The sequence below is a fragment of the Hevea brasiliensis genome, chromosome 18 (assembly GCF_030052815.1).
Source record: "Hevea brasiliensis isolate MT/VB/25A 57/8 chromosome 18, ASM3005281v1, whole genome shotgun sequence".
Classification (NCBI taxonomy): domain Eukaryota; kingdom Viridiplantae; phylum Streptophyta; class Magnoliopsida; order Malpighiales; family Euphorbiaceae; genus Hevea; species Hevea brasiliensis.
The window spans coordinates 51,787,814-51,802,330 of NC_079510.1; the positions used below are offsets into that span (position 1 = coordinate 51,787,814).

General features: G+C 31.0%; 1 non-coding gene and 1 pseudogene across 1 annotated transcript; one reads left to right on the forward strand and one right to left on the reverse strand.

The window, feature by feature from the left end:
* Window positions 1–8,548: 8,548 nt before the first annotated feature.
* TRNAF-GAA (transfer RNA phenylalanine (anticodon GAA)) lies at window positions 8,549–8,621 on the reverse strand. Its single transcript has one exon. It is a non-coding gene; the product is annotated as a tRNA-Phe (tRNA).
* Window positions 8,622–10,384: 1,763 nt separating this feature from the next.
* On the forward strand, window positions 10,385–13,119 carry LOC110670649 (L-ascorbate oxidase homolog; annotated as a pseudogene).
* Window positions 13,120–14,517: the final 1,398 nt, after the last annotated feature.

Genomic DNA, 14,517 nt, shown 5'->3' on the forward strand with positions numbered 1-14,517 from the left:
TCATTTATGGAGAAAATATTGCTATAGAATTATCATAATTAATTCTCAGTAGCTTGTTAATGGTGTCGACTATCTCAAGTCCTGAGATAAAATTCTGCATCTATAATGCATGAATTATAACTTCAAAACATGTCATAAAATCTGCTTTCATAATGGATGAAGCAATTACATACTATTTTTGGCATTTTTTCACGATATTGTTCCTTCAGCTAAGAGGAACAGGTAAATAGACTTTTATTGTTAATATAACGATCAAAATCTGAATTTGGGTATCCAACCACTTCTAAATAATTAGACCTCTTATACATGAGAATGTAATCTTTATTTCATTGTAGATACCATAAAACTTTCTTTGCAGCTTTATAGTAATCAATTACAGGATAAGAAATTGTACAGGTTTAAGCATATATCAAATTACACACAACTAAAGCATAAGGAATTGATTCCATTTCTTTACATTCTACATCATTCTTTGGACATTGATTGAGACTAAATTTGTCCCCTTTCTGTATGGAAATAATTTCTGCTGAACATTTATGCATATTAAATCTCTCTATAATTCTATTAATATAGGCTTTCTGAGACAATTCTAATAGTCCTTGTGATTTATTATGAAAAATTTATATTTCAATCACAAAGGATGCCTCTCCCATATCTTTTATTTCAAAATTCATCGAGAGAAAATCTTTAGTCTCACGTAATATGCCCAAATCATTTGTAGCAAGTAAGATATCATCACACAATTAAGAAAATAAATTTTCTCCCACTGATCTAAAGATATATACATCAATCAATGACTGTTTCTTTAAGTCAAAAGACTTTATGGTATCATTGAACTTAACATACCACTGGTGGAAAGATTACTTAAGTTTGTATGTTGATTTCTTAAGTTTATACATTATATACCCTTTTGATGCATGCATTTTATATCATCATTTAGGTATGATTTTTGCACATAATTTACCCTTGTTCATAGCTATTATTATAGATATTAACATATATTTAGTCAATTTTATAATTTTACACTTCTTAGTTTAACTTTTGGAATTTATTTGTTTTGTAGGTTAAATTTGGAGAAATTTGGTGTATTTTGATCTGAGCAGCCATTTGGAGGAAATTAAAGTTGAATTGCAAAAATTTTGAAGTTGAGTTAAAAATGGCCGAGCTGCACAACCTGCAGCACAACCGATTTAGCTTATGTTGCAGGTTGTGTCGATCGTCAGATATGCTATTTTTCTCAGGCTGCAGGTTACACAACCCGCGACACAACTGATTTAGCTTATGTCGTTTTTACTGGAAATGGCTGACGTGACATTTTCGTTACTCTGATTTTATACCTCACTTTCTCTGGAATCTTCCACCTTTTTACCCATTCTAGGGCAGATATCTGACCCATATAAAACCTCCTTTATCTATTTTCTTTCCATAAGGAGGAGAGGAGGCATTTTTTGGCAAGAAAGAAGGAAAGAAAGAGAGGAGGACGGGAAGCATTTTCCAGCAGCAGCAGAGGCCATTTTCTGCACTCTCCAGCAGCAGATTCATCAGCATTCTTTTGAGTTTTTCTATTCCTTAATTTAGATTTTCATTATTTCTTCATTTCTACACTTGGGTTTGACTTGAAACTATGATTTGTGAGTGGTTGTTTGAGATTCTAGAGATGGGTTTGTAAATATTGCTTTGTATTGTGGTTTTGAACTGATTTAATCATTTAAATAAGGTTTATTAAATTTTGATTTATTGCTTGTGAGCTTGTTGCCTTGCTTGATGAATGGGCCCTCATTAAGTTAAGCTTTAATCCTTAATAGATGGACTGAAAAATGAATATTTGGGATAGATAATCTTGCAATAAACTTAGTTTTTTTGGTGTTAGAGACAAGCTAAGAGGATTAAGGGGACTTTCCAAAATCAATTATAGCTTTAATTGGGTTTTTGTTAGGTTTGAAATACCGTGAAAACAGGGTTTGATTTAATGAAAATCAACTTTGAAATGTTTGAAAAAGGTTTCAAAAATTTAAGAATTGATTTCCCTCAAAATTGCAATTCTCATATATTTGGCTAAATTAGGGATAAACTACATGCAAACAATATGAAAAATTCAATCTCTAGAATCACTTTAATTTTTATTGAATTTAGATTTAATTCCTCCCAATTTCATAAATAGAAATTTCAAATTAAATTTTGATAATCTAGTTCAATTAATTTAGTTAATTGTTTGATTTAGCTTAAATTCCTCAAATATCAATCTTAAATTTTAAATTTCATTTTACATCTTTAAATTTGGCCATTCTAATTAGCTTATACTTTTATTTCCAATTTAAGCACAATTCCCTGTGGGATCGATATCATTTTTTTAAAACTATACTACTGTGACCCGTGCACTTGCGGACACACTATCACCTTTTTCCTTCAATTAAGAGACCCTTAGGTTGGTCCACATAAACTTGTTCTTCAAGTTCTCTATTTCAAAAGGCTGTTTTCATATCCATTTGATGCAACGCTAAGTAATAATGAACTACCAATACCATGATAATTTTTAATGAGTTTTTCTTTGAGACTGGTGAAAAATTTTCTTTATAGTCAATACCATCCTTTTGAGTATAACCCTGACAACAAGTCTTGCTTTATACCATTCGATTTTGCCATTCGAGTCGCACTTGGTCTTAAAGACCCATTTACACCCAACTCATTTAAATCTTTTAGGCAATTCGATCAAATCCCATATTTTATTATGTTTCATATATTTTAACTCATCTTTCATGGCATCTAATCACTTATCAGACTCATTACTTTCTATAGCTTATGAAAAAGAAACTGGATCTTTATTAATTCCTATGTAAAAATCTGACTCTTGCAAGTAAACCATATAATCATGATTAATTGCTGATCTTTTTTCTCTTTAAGATCTTTTTAATGGCATTTCTTGTGGTTCACCTTCATCAGCTTTTTATAGGTTAGCTTCTTTAGGGTGTGTTTCATCATTATATTGTGCAAAATTGTTAAGACTTTCAACAACTACTGGAACAACATATGGAGTAGGGGTGGATATAAGAACATTAATAGGCACATGAAAATAAACCTTAATTTCTTGTATATCCACATCCTGTCTCTTAACAATCCCACTAACTTGACCATTCTCAAGAAATCTTGCATTATCAGTTTTCATAATTCTTAGACTATAGTTTGGAACATAAAACATATACCTTTTAGATTTCTCTAGATAACTAATAAAGTGTCCACTTATAATTCGAGAATCTAATTTCTTTTCATGAGGATTATAAATTCTTACTTCTGCTCAGCAACCCCAAACATGCAGATGCCTTAAACTAAGTTTCCTTCCAGTCCATAATTCATAAGATGTTTTTTAGACTGCCTTACTAGGAACCCTATTTAACAGGTACACAATGGTTGTAAGTGCATACATCCACAAAGATATAGGTAAAGAAGAGTTACTCATCATACTCCTAACTATATTCATTAAAATCTGATTTCACCTTTTTGCAATCCCATTTTATTGAGGAGTACCTGACATAATATATTGTGCACATATGCCATGACTTTCTAAGAACTTTACAAATGGATCAGGACATTGTTCCATTTCAGTGTATTTCCTATAGTATTCAACATGTCTATCTGACCTTACTATTTTTACTTTTCTATCTAATTGCCTCTCAACCTCATTTATGTACACTTCAAGTGCATTTATTAATTAAGATTTTTCATAAGCAAATAAATATGTCCATAATGTGAAAAATCATCAATAAAGGTAATAAAGTACTTTTCTCCATCAAAAGATGGAATATCAAAAGGCTCATATATATTAGTGTATATAATTTCAAGAAGTTGACTGCTTCTTATGGCTCCTTTCTTATTGTGTTTGGTCTGCTTTTCCTTAATGCAATCCACACAACCATCAAGATCAGTAAAATATAGACTCAATAGAATCTTATTCTTTACTAAACTTTCTTTGGATATATGACCCAAATGCTTATGCCACAAAAAAAACGAAAGCTTCATTCATTCTACTATGCTTAATCCCACTATTGCTATAAGCGACAAGCAATGATTTAGCAAAATTATCATCAAGTTTCAGCCTATATAAACCATCAATAAGAATTCTAGAACCAATAAAGGAATTATTATTATTATTAAATAAACTGAAACATCCATGTCCAAACTTAACATTAAACCTAGATTCATCAAGTTTTGAAATAGAAATAACATTCCTAGAAATTGAAGGTACATAGAGAGTTTGTAAAAGATCTAAGTGGTAACCACTGTTCAAGATCAAACGGTAAGTCCTTATGCCTTCATTTGGTTCCCTATAAATAGGAAGTCTTTAGTGGGTTTGTAAGAAATCTCTACATCAAGTTGGATACACAAGTAGCAGCACCAGAATCAAGCCACCAAGTATTATTAGAAACTTCAATTAAGTTTGATTTAAAATATACATAAGTAAAAAGGATTACCTTTCTTTTTGAAACAAATTTTACGTTTCAGGTAATCTTTTTAATAGTGTCTTGCTTTCTTACAGAAGTGACACTTATCTGCTATTTGTTCCATTTTTTCAGCTTGAGAACCATTTGAAGATCCTTTTTTCAGCTTGAGAACCATTTGAAGATCCTTTCTTTTTCTTCTTAAGCTTGTTGGCCTTTATTTTAAGTCCTTTACCTACTCCTTGACCCATAATGTTGATAGAATGAGTCTCTTGATTCTTTAACTCATTTCCTCTTGAACTAGCTTACTGGCCAATTCATTAACGTTCTACTTTTCCTTAATAGTGTTGTAATTGATTTGAAATGGCCCACATTCAGGAGGTAGTAAGTTCAGAATGAACTATACCTAGGAGGAATTATCCACCGCCATCCCTAAGGTCTTTAGCCTTGCTGCAATATCACTCATCCCTATAATGTACTTGTGCATACTCTTCGACTCATTATACTTCATAGTTGTGAGTTATGTCATTAGAGTATCAACGAGTGACTTGTCTGTAGAATGAAATCGTTCTTCCGTAAAATTAAGGTATTCTCTTGCATTTTCAGTTTGTGGAATTGTTGTTTTAATGTTGTTGGCAATAGTCATTCACAGAAATACAAGGCTTAATCTGTTTGATCATTTCCATTGCTTATGATACAACTTATCTTCTTCACTACTTATATCTATAATAGCAGTAGGTTTGTCTTCAAATAATGTTAAGTTAAGTTCTAAGACACTTAAATGAAACTTGACTTGCTCACACCATTCAGAGAAGTTTAGCCCATTGAATACAATAGCAAATGAAGCTTGCGAATGAAGAGTAATAGCTGCAAAATTATATATACATACTCAAATTAAAGTATATTCAGACAATTTAAATAATTAGAGTATACTACAGTTCTCATTTGGGTAGATACTATAATATACTTTCCTAAATTAAATGCCTTTAAATTTAATTGGACAATAATTAACTTATATCAAATATACATATTGTCTTTAGACATCCAGTATATATTTGATAAAATATTATTGTTCTCATAATTTTTACTATTCCTAAAATAATTGATTTATCTTTAGGTAAAATCCTTAAGTTTTGATGACTAGTAGGTAGCAATTTATCCATTTTTCATCATAGGCATCTATTAGTATGGATAATTGATTAATTTTTATATGTATATAAACATCATTCATAGTTCAGTTACTTTGGTGACCAAAAAACTATTAATTTGTTTTATTTTTGTTGGCCACTTTGTTAACTAATAAACTAAAACAAATATCATAAGGTGTGCATATAAATTATGTATTTTAATAAATCTAATATTTGTTCAATAATTAGGTTTAATTATAAATCTTAATTAAATTGGATAGAAAATATAATTTAAATTTTTTTTTCTTGTTTTAGGGAAAACATGTTCCCTAAAAATATTCTTTCCAATACGTTTCTTTATCGTGTTGAACTTGCATGACCTAATTAAATTTGGGCTAAAATTTTAATTTATAAATTTATTTATTTATTTTAAGTATCCTCCATCACAAATACATTTTCGCATGGTTTAAAATTCATGGCCAAAACAATTAAGCCACTTTGATATATTCATTTATTATTTTGTTTCTTTTAATTTTTTTCTTTTGAGAGAACTTGATCCCAAACTTAAATTTCTATATAATATAATTTTTTATCATGTTAATAATTCTCATGCCTAGGACTTAATTTGGTTAAATTTTATTATTATTATTATTATTTTAATCATTAACCTTAATCATTAAATTTTTATGATCTATACTTTAATTGTACCCAGATCTAACAACAAGCAAGAACATCAACATCATGTTCATTATCATAAATTTAATGGAGAAATTTAATAATTCAAAATCTAGTGCTCTGATACCACATGTGCAATAATTCTTAATATATCATAATATCTCATAAACACAATGTGAATCATAAATATAAGATTTAACTATCACCCTAATAATTGATCTTGAATAAATAAATTTTCATAGATCTAAAAAGTGTATCTGATGTGAAGTTTAATTGAGCTATGTTAATAATTAAGAGAGAGCCTTTGATTTAATAAAATAATTTTTCTCTCTTGACCCTTTTTGATTCACATATAAAATTTTAGTGATGAAAGATTTTCTTAAGATGACCATAATGTATCATACTTTATGAAAGAGAATATATGTGTGTGATCTGATGGGTAGAGAGAGGATCAGCTTTTATATATATATATATATATATATATATATATATATATATATAATTTAATTTAATACATATATCAAGTAATCCATGTACGATTAAGATTTACTTTAATTAAAATAATTCTTATATAATTAAAATTTATATTAATTAAAATAAATATTAATTAATATTAAAATATATTAAATAAATTGATTTTGATCATAGTAATTATTGAATAAAATCTTTCATTGACGTCCAAATATCTGCATAAAAAGTCATTGACGTCCAAATATCTGCAGAAAAAGGAACATAGAGAAGAAAGAGTTGCATGTCAAAAAGGCACAAAAATCGACATTCAGAAAATTCCAAAAGTAGTACAGAAAATTCAATGGAACTGAATTTTAAAGGTTACCTTCTACTAGATTCACTTGATTTGAGGTCAAAAAGGTTGTCCAGTCCTCCATACTTGATGCCAGTTAAGTAGGGGGTGTGCAGTTTTCGGTTTTAACCGAAAAATCAAACCGAACCGATTAATTCGGTTCAATCGGTTTGGTTTTAAAATTTAATCGGTTCGGTTCGGTTTATAATTTTGATAATTTCGGTTTAATCGGTTCGGTTCGGTTATTTTCATAAAAAAATCAAAAAAATCGAACCGAACCGAAATTATTAATATATAGGAAATAAAAAAAATCGAATCGAACCGAATCGAACCGAACCGAAATCAAAGAAAACCGAACCGAATCTAAAGATTTTTGAGTTTTGATTTCCAATTTTTTTTGTTTTTATGTTTTTATTATTTAGATTTAATGTTAAAAATATGAAATTTTATAAATTTCGGTTTGATCGGTTTAAAACCGAACCGAACCGAAATTTATCGGTTCGATTCGGTTCGATTTTCTCTTATCAATCGGTTCGGTTCGGTTTTTAAAATTTTTGATTTTCGATTTTCGGTTTTATCGGTTCGGTTCGGTTCGGAACCGAACCGACCGTTTGCACACCCCTACAGTTAAGTAGCTTTAAGGCTTCATTGTGAGCCTCACCAAACCATTTTCCGGTCCAGTAAGACCTAAGCCATATTAATGCATTATATACGAATGAAAGAGGAGAGGGAGAGTGTTAGTGGGTGTGTGAACTCACATATGGATCCTGGGTGATCAAGCTCAGTTTCTTCTTGCCATTTAGAGTGCCAAAGCTATTTCTTTATCTAGCATATGAGATGGGACAGTTAAGGTATGTTATTTGTTAAAGAGTAATGAATGGTCATTGAATTCTAGAGGAACTAGTTTATAATCTTGTCTTGTTATATGTAGCTGGGTTCATCTAAGTTTAGAGTATCAAAAAAGTTTGAACAAAGTTTTCTGAGTTTAGAGTAAAAACAAAAAGCTTATTACTATAGATGATTTCATTGAAATAGAATAGTGTTTGGTTTTAGAGAAACAAGTTGTTCTTCAACTTGGAACATTGCGCTAACCACTAAGCCTCATTTATTTAAAACAATAATTTATATATGAAAAATATTTTTTATATAAAATATTTTTAAAAAAAATATTTATTTTTTCATATTGTAATATTAAATTAATGATATATATTTATTTTATATATATATATAAATGTGTTTATATTTTAATAAAATTATTAAAATTTAAAAAATAAAAAATGACTTTCTCTTTTAAAAAATGAAAGTCATTTCTTTTAAAAATGGTTTAATTTTTTTTTTAATTAGAGAAATATTTTTTATTGATCAATCTTCTGAATGCTCCAAACACTAAAAAATGTAAAGAAAATATTTTTGATGAAATAAATAGAGTCTTAAATATCTAAAATAAAAATACTTTAAATGAAACAAATGGAGTCTAAGATACAATAAAAAGTAAAAAAAAAAAAAGAATATGCGGTGAGCGTGGATCGAACACGCGACCTTCAGATCTTCAGTCTGACGCTCTCCCAACTGAGCTATCCCCGCACAAGTTTTGTAATGTTAGGCCTGTAATAAATTACAGATTACAACGAGATATGGACTCCCATTTGGTTTTTCTGTAATGCACCCTTCAACTCGATATCAACATTACACGAAGAAAGAGAGGGTTGAGAACCTGTCAAGGTATTAGATGTTGCAGGGCTCTTTCTTTCTTTTCTTATTCTTTCTTCTTCATGATGTTAATGGCGAGAACCCTTATAGTTTCTGGACCTGGAGAGTCACTTATGCTGACATCTACCCTCTTGGAGTTAAGCAATAGGTACTATGTCTAAGCTATGTTTTCTTAGTTCTATTTTATTCTATTCCTGCAAAACAAGCATTTTTCTCGTTTTTTGAATGAGTTTACCGTCCTTTTCAGTTTAGGAAGTAATTTTTTGTTTCTACGTTTCCTTTTCCTGGTGGCTTGGCGTTCTGGGAATCTTGATTAATGGGCAGTTTCCGGGGCCACAAATTGATGTTGTTACAAACGATAACCTCATTATCAACGTTTTCAATTACCTGAGAGAGCCATTCCTTAACTCTTGGTGACATATCTAGTCACTGCTCCTTTGTTTTCATCCTTTCTTTTTCCCTTAATATATATATATATATATATATATATATATATATATATATATATATATATATATATATATATATATAGTATGCCACCTCTGTTTGATTGGATAGAAAATGTATGAAAATGGATGAAAACAGAAGTAAGGATTTTGACAGTTTTGCCTATTTGTTTCTCAACTTTTTATGTGGATGGATCTTCTTTCTTTCTTTTCCTTTTTTTACCCCACAACCAAGCAATGTGCTACTCTTTGCATGGATCTTCCTGTTATGGAACAAACAAATTAATGGAAAAAGTTTTGGATTTGAATCCACTGAACCAGATCTGTGGCTAGAAACTTTCCATTAGCAGAAATGAAGGATTATTATTATTATTATTATTATTATTATTATTATTATTATTATTATTATTATTATTATTATTATTATTATTATTCTCGACCTTGATTCACTACCTACTATGCTCTTGAACATTTGATCTACAAATCCGGAATCACCATCAAGATTGTTCTACATTCGGAGGGTTACTTTTGTCAATTGTATTTTGAGAGTATCCTTTGATCCTTGCCTTTGATTCTGCAAATTTTTCCATTTGTGTGGATCCTTAACATGGCAGAAGAAATGAAGAGAAATTAAAGAGAGGAAATAAAGAGAAAAGAAAAGAAAGTAAAAACTCTATATTGTTTGGATATGTTATTAGAACAAGGGAGAAATACAATTTCCCTATGGGAGAAATAACTATTATATTCTCGTTTTCTTTCTTATGTTTATATTGTAGAAGGATATTTAGGTACTTTAACAATCATTTTTCTCCATTTCTCTCCATTTTCTACCAACTTGGAGAGAAATATTTTGAGTTAAAATTTCTCTTCATTTCTCCTTCTTTCTCTTCCTTTCTCTTCAATTTTTTCTTCTATTTGTTGTCCAAATAAAGGAATTTAAAGAAATCAAATTTCTTTTCTTTTCTCTTCTCTCCATTTCCCTTGATCCAAACAAAGGGTTTGGGTTATTTTCAGGGGAGGGCAAGGGAAAGTAGGGGTTTAAGATATAAATACGGAGTTTGTGTCAAGGGTTGAATCCCACTTACACTCTTGAGTCTTGATAGGAGGGATTAAGACATATAGGGATACATAATGTTCATTGTGTAATCCAGCCATTGAAATGAGGGGTTGCTTTCCAAGAAATCATAGAAAATGTGGGCCACATTTGTTGGTCCTTTGTTTTTTTTTTTTTAACTGACATTTTGCAGAAAGACAATTTAGAATCTGATTTTATTATATTAGAATCTGATTTTATTATAATGGTGTTTTCATGGTTAAATATCAGTGTGATTAACTAGTACTACTTGTCGTAGGACTCACGGATTGATCTTCACCGTAATAAGTTATTAAATATTCGAATTCTGCAACTCCCAACATGTAGGTAATTTTTTACCCTCATGTTAGATCTCTGGATCTTTAGACCTTCATGTTTATAGTGTTTCGTTCTCACTTATAGTTAAGATAAAAGTCTGGGTTTCAATCTTGGCTTTGCTTATGGGCTGCATTATTGAAACCAATTGTATTTGTGTAGCTTCTAGGTCCAGGAAGACATGGAGATCTAAATGATCACTTATCTAACTGGCTAATATCAGATTAATCAAATGGCTATTAGATCTCTTTAAGTGTACTGCTATCTACTTCTATAGTAGACTTCTCCCCTTTAATTTCCATTCAACCACAATGACTGAAAGTATTGACCTTTGAGCTTATGTCGATGATAAAGTAAAGCAATTAAGTGAAGGATTGTTGACGGAGAATTAAAGTATTTGACTCTCATGGTTTATGTGTTACAGCTTATAACAGGAATGGCATACAACAAAGGACCCAACCCCACCAGGGAAAAACTTCACTTACATCCTCCAACTGAAGGACCGGATTGGTATCTTTTTTTACTTCCTTTCACTTGGAATGCATAAGGCTGCTGGAGGGTTTGGTGGCATCGGATTCCTGCACATTTCTCTCCTCCTGCAGGGGATTTTACCGTACTAGCTGGAAATTGGTACAAGAGAAATCCCTATGTAAGCACTTTCATATGATTATCACATTTGTATTGCAGTTTAAATATCTTATTCTGCCATCTTTATTTTTCTCTCCATAATATTTCTACTTATTATTCTAGTTTCTCTTATTTTTGTAGCAATTAATGCTAATATTGGATGGTGGTCATGATCTTCCGTTCCCTGATTGGCTTCTCATCAATGGTCATGCCGTCATGGACAGAATGGATACAGATTCACAGTTGATCCAGGTGTCTGTTAATGAATGCTATATCTCTGTCCCACTTGAATTACTTTTAATTTTTATTATTTATTTATTATTTTTTCTTACTGATTCTTGCATTTATGAATGTTGAATATTTACTAAAAATCCATTCTTGATCATCAGCATTCACATTCCAGGCAGTTTCTGTCATGGATCTATTACTATTGCACTGTTTCTAAGCATTTAATTTCTACTAGTTGAGCATTTATAGCTTATGATATTGAATACCTGTTTGCAGGTAAGACATACAGGTTCAGGATATCAAATGTAGGCCTTGCACAACATCCATTAACTTCAGAATTCAAGGGCACAAGATGAAACTCGTGGAGGTAGAAGGACCTACAGTGCCCTTGACATCCATCTTGGGCTGTCCTAGTCTGTCTTGGTCACAGCTAATCAGCCAGCCCAAGACTACTACATTGTCATTTCGACATGCTTCACTCCTCGTGTGCTCACAACAACTGCTGTTCTTCGCCATTGTAATTCATATAAAGGAGTTTCTGGTCCAATCCCAGGTGGTCCTACTACACAGATTGATTGGTCCCTCAATCAGGCCAGATCTATGCAGTACAAAATCATCACTTTTAGTTTATAATTTAATGTACTAGCTGCTCACTATAACTTGTATCTTTCTTTGCTTGATCCGCATGCCTTCTTGTTTTCTTGCTAAATGCTTTTCAAGTAGTAATCTCACTTATAGGACTAATATCCTGGCCTGTCTCACATATGTTGTATGATGTTCTTTTAAACCAGTTGGAATCTGACTGCAAGTGGGCCTAGGCTGAATCCCCTAAGGGTCTTACCACAATGGAATGATTAAGACAAGCCGCACAACTACTCTTGCAAACTCTGCTCCTATTATCAATCGCAAGCAGAGGATTGCTGTCAACAGTGTCTCATTTGTTCCTCCAGACACCCCATTAAAACTTGCAGACTACTTCAAGATTCTTGGAGTTTTCATCCTTGGAGGTATTCCTGGCTACCCCACCTGGGAAATGCTTACCTCCAGACCTCAGTGAAATCTTCTAATTTAAGGGAATTCATTGAGATTGTTTTCCAAAATTGGGAGGACACAGTTCAGTCATGGAAAATTGATGGACATTCCTTCTTTGTTGTGGGGTAAGCTAAGCTTATTGGTCCTGATATCCTATTGAAAGATTGGTTGCATGGTATTTTGTGTCGTAAAGATATTGGCGATTCATGATATGAGCAGAATGGATGAAGGACAATGGACGCCTGTAAGCTGGGCTCGCTATAATTTGAGAGATATCAATGGAATCCATTTTTTGCTATACATCCAAAGTATCACATCAAACTAATAAAAGACTGCCACCTATCTTGAGTGTTTAGGTGTATCCAAAGTCATGGGCTGCTATTTACTTGGCTTTGGACAATGTGGGAATGTGGAACATTCGGAGAACTGGGCTAGGCAATATTTAATTAGGGCAGCAGTTATATATCCGGATTTACACAGCTTCAAATTTATGTATCCCTAGGAATGCTCTTCTCTGCGGCAAAGCAAAAGGCGGTCACACTAGGCTTCTTTGAAGTGGATTAGAATTTCGATCATAATTTGTTATGATAGGGGTGACATTTTACTTGAGGACAAGGACTAAAACATTCATTCCTCGCAGGGGATGAACTTTTTTTTTTTTTCAAATTGTATTAAATAATATTATATAATAATAACATAATTATGACTTATGACAGTCAAAGCAAAACTATATGTTAGGAAGATGTCAACGGACGAAGAAACCAGAACTATGAGACCTCTCAACCATAAAGAATGTAGAAAAGGTTGGTTGACCATACACAGAATTGAAACTGATAAATAATGCAAATAACAAAAAGTTGGGAGAAAAGTTACTTTCAATAAGAAAATTATCCTTTCTATTTATTTTTTTTTAAATCATATATGATAAAATTATAAATTCATCACAATTTTTTTTCTCTTTATTTTTAATTTTTTAAATAATAAAAAATAACTTTATTTTTATTTTTATCTCTTATTTTTTTACATTCAAATAAAAGGAAAAAAAAATAATAATAAAAAAATTCTTTATTTTCCTTCCCTTCAAAACAAAACACAGTGTAAAAGTGATCATGGGTAAGGAGGGATATATTTAAGCATGTCAAAATCCTAGCCAACAATTACGTCTCAATGATTTCTTTGGTAATTAAGATACGAGACTGAGACAGGACTCCCATCCATAGAATATTCCCCAAATTGAAACCGCCTTGAAGCCAATCCACATACCGACACACATATACTTACTTCAGCCATTTTGGCCTCAAATCATGACCTACACAATTTAATCAATTTTCACACTTATACAGCCTCAAATGATCAAAACAATAAAATCAATTTCCTCATTTTGCATTGCAACCCATTTCAAGACATTATGAAATTCACTTATTATTACTCCATATATGACTCGTTATTATGTAAAGATCAAAATTTGGTTAGAGTTCAAAGTCGAAATTTTATTGTATTGAAAACGATCTCATCATGAATGACAAGTGTTATCACATGAGGTTAAGTATACAGAAGAACACATGAAGTTGGTGTAAATGAAGGGTGTATATATATATATATATATATATTTAAGAGGAAATGAGAGAGGCTATTTAAGTTTTAAAAGATTAAAGAAGTGGGCGTTTCAGATTTGCAGAGGACAGAAGGTTTCTTGGTACATATGTTTCCTTTAGGTCATGCAAACGCATAGGTCATGTGTGCACATTTCTTTGTTCTGGGTATTAGGTAATTGGCGTGGGAATTTGATCTGGGAATTGTTGCTTTCATATGCTAAGTTTGCTATTTTGAGAGCCTTACTTTTTATCTTACTTGACAATAGATGACTTCATGAAGAATATTGCGATATGCACCAGCCAAGCAAACAACCAACAATCTATATGAAATAATAATAATAATAATAATAATAATAATAATAATAATAATAATAATAATAATAATAATAATAATAATAATAATAATAAAAATAAAAACTTTCTGGAATTTTAAT